Here is an 8,706-nt window from a genome sequence, read left to right as displayed (position 1 = left end):
GCTAAGTCAGCTCAAACTAACGCCAGCAAGGCAGGTTGGTTCTATTTACAGAAGTGAGTGTGTGTGTGAGGAGAGAGAGAGGCAGAGGGGAGGGGTCGATCAAGCATGGATAGGATCTACATTTAGGTGTTAAGATATTACTACGCTAACGTCAAAGTACTCCCAAGTGCTATTGCGCCACACATTGTAGTTATCCTGTTTATTCGCTTGGAAAATCGCCACGTTTCATGTTGTGTGATCTTACACAGTTTTATCAACTACTCGTGCAACTGTATTTAAGTAGAGAAAACGTGGATGTGTTTGTTTGCTGCTATCTTCCTCCCTCTATGGCTATGTCTGAGCCCTCTAGCAAAGCAACATGCTAACAAATTCGCGCCGCGCGCCAGAGCGTTTGAGTGCACGTACCGACACGGGAGAGGTATGATTCAAGTTGTGAAAGTTAAGGTAAGAACATACTGTATATTAATACTGACATTGGGTGGCGTGTTCCTTTAAACAGTATTTCTCTATAGAGGAAGAGTCCAGGTGCTAAAATGGCCTGTCTGCAGTCCAGATTTGTCAAATTAGGTGCATAATGGAATGAAAAACATGACTAAGAATACCCCATACTGTTGAGCAACTGAAATCCTATATTGGGAAGTAATGGGACAACATTTCATTCTCAAAACTCTAGCAAATGGTCTCAGTTCCTAAACATTTACAGAATGTTGTTAAATGAAGACGTGAAGAAGCACAGTGGTAAACATGCTCCCAACTTTTTTTGAAACGTTGCTGGCATCAAATTCAAAATTAACATATATTTTCCATGAAATAGTCCAAATTTTCATTTTCAACATTTGATATGTTGTCTATGTCCTTTTTGCTGCTAAATATGGGTTTATGAGATTTGTCACTTTCTGTTTTTATTAGCATTTTACACAACGTCCCAACTTTTTCTGTTTTGTATGTCGATGCAAAATAAAGCGCTTTAATCAACGCCGACAGTCTGATTGCGGGCAGCTCGAGAACGTTACTTCCGCACCTGGTGAAGAGATGTATCAATTCAGGGTGCAGGGGGGCTGCGTTCGTCTGGTTTGAAAGAAACAAAGTAACAAATGCGAGGAGCAAGTTTAAATGCTGCGGCCGAAGCGCCGCTTTAGTCAGAAGGAGAAGCCGCAAGGAAAAGGAAGACTAGGTGAAAACCTGCAGAATAGCCAGCCCGGCGAAAACAAGCCGATTTGGAGAGCGCGGTCGGATACCTTCACTGCGTGTCCCCGATAAAGACCTCCAAGAGGAATGTGAGGTATTTCGACGCCAATTTGCAGACCGGCTGTCAAGAGTACCATCGGCTGGTGGCGTTTTCACCAGACAAGCGGCCGGCGTTCGCGCAGTAGTCACTGGCGACGCGACTAATCAAGCTGACCAACGTGAGGAAAACCGTCAGTAAGTAGCCCGCAGCTGTTGTGATTTAATTTACTTTACGTTGTGTCCAACGAGACGATCAGTGATGTAACTTTGGCATGCGTTTCTGTACAGGTTGCAGCGACTCCGCCGGCTTCGATATACTCTTCTCAAACGCCAGCGGTTTGGACGCGGTGGACACGGCATCCTTCATCTGGAGGGAGCCCCCCAGCACGGATCGCAGACGTGTTGTCACTGGGCCCAAGACAAAAAGTAAGTGGAGAGCGCCATGAGTTGCACAGCCTACAGTCTTCCTGGACACACCGCTGTTCTCCCCTGCGGCTCACTAACTCTTTTTGCCTTTGTTGTGTTTTGTTACAGGTGGGCGAGTTGCACGTAAAGATACTGGCTGACGACGTCGTGAGCTGGGTGGTGTCGGTGGACGGGGTGATGAGCGAGCTGAGCGAGCGAGCGAGTTTGGGATCTGCGACAAAAGGGACAAAATTGACGCTGTGGGAGAGCAGCATCGTGGGCGCCGAGCCTTCGAAATCTTTCAAGTTCTACCATCTAGTGACTCGGAAGTCTGGTGAGCTCACCGTATTGACCAGCAGTCCTTTCACCACCGCTATCGAGGACGTGGGCGAGCCCGAATCCTTGAAGCCGCGGGGCGACTCCAGGGACACCATGACCACTCTCCACGGCTGCATCAGCGCGGTGTGCATCGTACAGAAGCAGCGCTGCCGGAGGTGTCACAAGAGCCAGGAGGAATTTCCCAAGCGCTGCGCAACCCACAGGTGCGAGGGCTGCAGGATGCTGCAGAAGTTCTCGTCCTTCCAAGCCACATACAGCGGCTCTTCGGCTGCAGTGGCCATGGGTGATAGTTTATAGGCAACTGGTTCTTCAAAAGGCTCTATGGTTCTTAGAAGAACCACCACATACTCAAGAACCTTTTTCTGCAGTGGATGGTTCTGCATGATTGCTATATGGTTCTTTAGTATATGAAAAGGTTCTTAAAGGAACCGTATGTAAGAAATGTATTTCAATTATTCATAAAATGGCCCTGATATGTCGCTAGACATTAAGAAATCATGTTCATTTCAAATACTTATATCACTGACAACAGTAGTCCGGCCAAGATATTGTCATTTAAAAAGTAAAGTTGCAGCCCTCAACTGATGTTGATGTTGTGTTTTGTCATGTCATGTTGTGTTGTGGCCTGATGCACCACCCTCTACCTATCTACTAATTACAAAGTCAGTAGTGTTTCGGCATCTGGGTTGGCAACCTCGAGTCAGGGGGGAGGGGGAGGGGATCCACTGCTCTACAGTAATTTGAAAGTGATTGCAGTACCAATTTTGGCCACAATCTTACATATGGTTCCTTTAAGTATATAAAAGGGTTCTTGTCGCTAAGCCCCCCCATTGTTACCGTGTGAAACTCGGACAAACATACCAGACTTGATTAGAAATACATTATGGAGCATGGCAGCTGACTGTATATCAATGCAGGCCGTTTTGGTTGATAAAGGATTTAATTTCCTTCAGAAGCAATCAAAAGGGTCTCATACAAAGCGGGGAACATAGGAACGCTCCCGTTGAAGATTGAGACTGAGTGTGACTATATTAACATTCAATGTAGTAAGAATATAGTAGTTGGCTATTGAGCATTTTTATCTTGGGATTTAACAGGGATGGTTACTGTGCCCACATTGTTGGCTTAGTAACCTACATTACGTTGAGCTATTGCAAGTGCGACAGCTGTCCTGTAGGCTACTGTTGATAAAATATACCCTCGTTTACTAGCCACTCTGGGTACTGGCTATCGGTATTACACGTCCCTCATGCCAACGTTTGACCATGGTTATCCGTCGGGGGTTTTTGAGGAAATAAACTCCATAAATAACCATTAATTTGTCATTTTATGACTCCTCCTTGTTGTTTCCTATAGAGTTGTTCGAGCTGATGTCTGAGTCTGTTGGAGCTGGACTGGCTCATCTGCATTCTAAGGATGGCGCTTAGCGACAGGTCAATTCCTTTTCTTGGATGGCTTTGCTTTAGCCAGTGTTTCTTTATTAACAAAGAAACACTCACAGGTTTTTCTTCAGCCTATTCATTAAAGACTTAGTAATTTATCAAAACACTGAGCTGTTATTTAACAACAGTCTTAGATGTGATCATTTATCACATTTCTGTGCAAGAGTGGATTGATCAATGACACATTTGAGCTCATTTGCCCTCTTTGCAAACAAATAAAAGATTGTGACACCTCTTTTCCTTCCTCGCTTGTCATGGGAGGAGGCAAGGACGGAGTAAAGGACTGAAGTGTGGAAACAATGACAATTGATATGTTTCTCACGCTTGAAAAAGACGTTGGTAGGCTAATGGTGGGAGAAGTCGTCTACCAACCAAAGATTGTCTTTGTATCAACCATTTAACGCCCCCCTCTCCACCACCCCACCCTCCCTGTTAGCTACACATCTCACTCCATGATGCAAACTTAGTCAATCTGGGCTGGTTTACATTATTCAATAGGCTATAAGACGTGTCATTATGCCAAGAAGGGTTATCACAAATTTAACATGCTGTGGATTTGTCAATTCATGCAGAATTAATCTTACTTCCCATTAAATATCAATGTAGGCTACCCTAAGTATTCAGGCATTTTTATGGACACCTCAATGTATTTCTGAAGAAAATATAGAAATAAAATTTGGAACCAGTCGTGGTTTATTACCAAGGGGGCAGGCGAACGTTCGGAGAGCTCAGACACTATGGCTGATCTGAGGCTAAATAGTAGACCAGTTCACCTAGCCATCCCATTGAAGCCCATTCAATTTTTGCGCCACTTTGACATCAAATAACATTACAGCTGAAGCGTTTTAAGCCTTTATATGAACTTTTTCTATTTTCAGACTAATACAACATTGTGTAATTGGCGTCATAACCTCGTAACTGACTTAATGGCTGAGTAATAAACTTTTTTTCCGAAATAAATGCTAAAGTGACGTAATGAGCATACAACCAGAGCGGGTGAAAGCGTCGCACAGGAGCAAAATAACCGTATTCTCTGGATAAGAACGAAAGCATCGGTGCACATTTCTGCAAAGTTTTGATGGATTGACAGTAGCCTAGGCTATGAATGTGGCGAGCGCTGTTTATATGAAATCACATTTATCTACGAACAACTAGGACATTTAGAACAGTAATGTAGACATGGTGGTAACGAAGTAAGTGGCTACATACCCAATCTCTGGTTGCAGCTATCACAAGAGTTACACGAGTCAGACTACGTGCCTATGTTACATTTACTATTTCTTTGGCTGTGTGTTTAGTTACAGTGAAACGTACATATTAGGTCATATTCGACAGCAAATTTTGACATTGCAAATATTAGCTAATTAGCTTGCTATGATAGCTAGTTTGCCACTCAAAGCCATAGACAGTAAAAGATAGTATTTACTGCCGTAAAGTCAGTTACGAGGTCACGACGCCAATCACACAATGTTGTATTTCTCCGAAAATAGAAGGTTCATATATTTTCTTTGACTTATTAGTTTTTTCAACATTAATTTTATCTAATGATATAGCAAACATGATTAATTGAATCCACATATCCTTGTACTAAACTATTAATCTACTTGTATAGCATTTGGCCATTTTTTAAGCCCTTTCTTAATGCTTTCAAATGTAAAACTTTTTTTTCACCTTAGGTAATGGAACACTGGACAATTGATGACGTCTCCCTTTGGCTGGAACAAAATGATCTCCAATCATATCAGCAAGCTTTCCTAGGTGAGCCTTTCAATGGAAGCATCATTCCAATGTCCAAGGTGCAACATTGTTAAACCAACACATCAAGAACTACTTAAACATCAGCAAATTTACCATGAAAACGAAGCAGGATTTTCTATTTGTGGAGTTGAGGATTGTCCTCGAGTGTACGCCACAGTGAAATCGCTCCAAAATCATATTAGGAAAAAGCACAACCAGCAGCTTCAGGAATTGGAGACCATCCCAGACACTTCTGTATGTGACCCCATTGAATCTCCTGAATGGACTGAAACGTCCAGGTCTCAGTCCACTCTTGACATTATTAACAACTTTACAGAGACGTTGAAAAGACAATTAGCTTTGTTCTCTTTAAAACTGCAAGAGCAAAATGTTCCAAAAAAAGGTGCAAACAATAGTGGTGAATGAAATAGAGTTGCTTTTCAAGTATTTCACAGAAAATTACAAGCAGTTGTTTTGTCAGTGTCTACCAAAGACTAAATGTTTCATGTCCTGAATTTTCATTAATCGAAGATAATGACTTGCTAGACTATTGCTTCAGTGTTGTAAATAGCTAGCCTAGAAATCTAGACGCGCCCCTAGCGGCTAGTCTAGCAACTCTCCGTTGGCTTGTGAGCTCCAGAAATCGAAACTCAATCAGGCCAATGAAATCGTGTATAGAGTCATTAGGTGGGCTTAACATAATGATTGATGGCAGAGTTGCAACGGTTTGGCTTGAATTCCCTGCTACTTGAAAACAAATAAGATGGATGTTGCTGTTGGCGAACAGTGTGACACGAGTTAGGCTTTTATTAAGTTGGCAAACGTTTGAACTAGCCAACTAGCTCCGCTGGTGGGAAACGCATGGGACTCCTAGCGCTGCCGCTGTACTATTGAGTGCAGAGGGAATTTGAAAGACAACTGATTATCCCGCCCCTCGGACTGAGCACTGCGAACGGCGAGTGCCCAGACCCTACATTTTAATGTAGGTCTGGCTCGTCAGGCTAGTAAATAGCTCCAATCAACTTGAGAAATACTGTGTTGAGAAACTGAACTTAATTGAACCTGTTGAGTATTGTTTGGGCATAGACTATTATACTCGGAAAAAAAGATACATTTCAGTATATTCCAATACTCAAGGTATTGAGTTTAGTGTGTAATGACGAAACCACATTGCAACATATCTTTAAACCAGATACTCAAGCTACTGACGGCTTGACAGATTTCCGTGATGGCAAAATCTTTCAAGAAAATAGTTTTTTCTATACAAGTGAACCGTGTTTGACAATACAATTGCATAATGATGAGTTTGAAGTTGCAAATCCCTTAGGGTCCAAGAGACTTTTACATAAAATATCTACCTTTTATTTCTCTATCGGAAATCTCCCAGCGAATCCATTTGTTAATTATTGTAAAGCACAGGCTGGTGAAGACCTATGGGTTTGAAATTTTTCAAACCACTTATCTTTGACTTACAGAAATTGCAATCAGATGGTATTGAGCTGTGTTTTGAGGGAAGGTGTATTTAGTAGTGGGAGGGTGTGCCAATTTTGTATGTGTTACTATAAAGACTTGTCTGTAATTGGGAATACATTTTAGAGTTTCAGGACTGCGGCCCCTCTAGGCATTAAACAAAGACACCCTCCCCTCCCCCAATGAAATGCTAATGTACTGGTTCCAAGGGCTATCAGATCCACAAGACAAAGGATATTACCTTGCTATACTGTATCCATATGTCATGAAATGTAAATGTGTTTATGTTTGGTATCATTGTAATAGTCTCAGTACAAGGATTGTAATGATTTAATTGTAAGAATGTTTGGAACATTCTATAAGTGATATTTCTGATATATAAGATATCTCTCCTCATGCTATTCCGATAAGAATGCGTAGGTGTGATACAGGTGTGAGTAGGCGTGTCTGATGCCATCTGGAGAACCAACCACGTTGGCTTGTTTTGCCGCCAACTTCTTTCTTTGTTTAACCCATACAAAAGTGACTAACTTGCATTGTTAGTCAGAACGAGAACTAGATGGAGAACTGAAGAAGAGAGAGAGAGGTTGATCCAACAGAGGCCTACATAGACCACAGACCATTTTTTTACCCTCTCTGCTTGTAACAGAATAAACCTGATTCCTGAGTTTTCCTGAAGTTTGCCAGTCTAAGTTAATATTTAGTAATTATTCACCACAATTACTTTCATCTGACACAATAAGTGAGGAGGACTGTACACTCAGAACAAGAACCACTCATTCCCATCACCTGGAGTGTGTAAAAGCAGATCCAAAATCCAAGTCTGTGTATGGTGTAAATGGACCATGTCTGTTCAGCCACTTGAAATATTTTGAAACCACACAGGCTTTCCTGCCTGATGTTATGCATGACTTTCTTGAGGGCATTGCTCCCCTTGTTTTGAAGTCTCTTTTGAAGGCCTTGCACAAGTTAAAAACAGTGAATATTCAAGAGGTCAATGTAATTTTAAAGACATTTTCTTTTGGTCGGAATGAATCACCAATAACTTCATGCATTGCTCAGCGGCAAAGAGAAATCAGCTCCGACAGTGTTGGGATTGGCAATCTCAGTCTGTCTCAGATAACAAACAGGCAGAAGCTTTTGAGCTTCCTTGCAAGCTTCCTTACAAGAACTACCTCTACACGTGCAAGCTCATCTTCAAGCGTTGGACATTTCTGTTGGAGAGAAAATATGGAAATCTAAATTCATCGTTGTGAACTCTTACCTATGCTGTTGGGGACTACTTCATTCTAGACCTAGTGCATGAGGAACAGATACCTTTGTTTGATAACTCTGATTTTGAACATACGGGCAAATTGGTTTCTAGTTGGAAACCTGCACACCACAGTAGCGTTTCTAAGTCATCTCCACGCATACCACATTGAAGATACAGGTGACAGTCTCTTGCTTAAATTGGTTCAGATCTTACTTAACTGATAGGTCTTTTTCAGTGCATTTAGGCAATGCTTCATCATCATTTGCTCCCATTAAGTGTGGTGTCCCCCAGGGTTCTATTTTAGGGCCTCTATTATTTTCTTTATACATGCTTCCCCTGGGCTCCATTTTCAATCAATACAATATTCGTTACCACTGCTACGCAGATGATACCCAATTTTATATACCGGTGGCCCCTGAAAATTCCTGCTCATTGACCAACCTTTTTCTTTGTCTTAATGACATTTAATGACTTTTTACAGCTAAATGACAGCAAAACAGAAGTAATCATTTTTGGACCACCAAATTCTGTCAACAGTGTAAGCGGCTCTTGGCCCTCTGTCTGTTGACCATCACAGTGTGGTCAAGAACCTAGGTGTTTTCCTAGACTCTTCTCTGACTTTTAATAAGCAAGTCGACAGCGTTGTCAAGGGAAGTTTTTCCAACTTAGAACAATAGCAAAGCTCAAGTCTTCTCTCTCCTACAGTGATTTAGAAATCCTTATACATGCCTTTATTTTCTTTAGGCTTTATTACTGCAACTCATTGTATGTAGGTGAAACTAAATCTACCTTAAACAGACTCCAGCTGGTGCAAAATGCTGCAGCCAGATT

The sequence above is a fragment of the Alosa alosa genome, chromosome 15 (assembly GCF_017589495.1).
Source record: "Alosa alosa isolate M-15738 ecotype Scorff River chromosome 15, AALO_Geno_1.1, whole genome shotgun sequence".
NCBI classification, from domain to species: Eukaryota; Metazoa; Chordata; class Actinopteri; order Clupeiformes; family Clupeidae; genus Alosa; species Alosa alosa.
Note: the sequence above shows the minus strand (reverse complement) of the source record.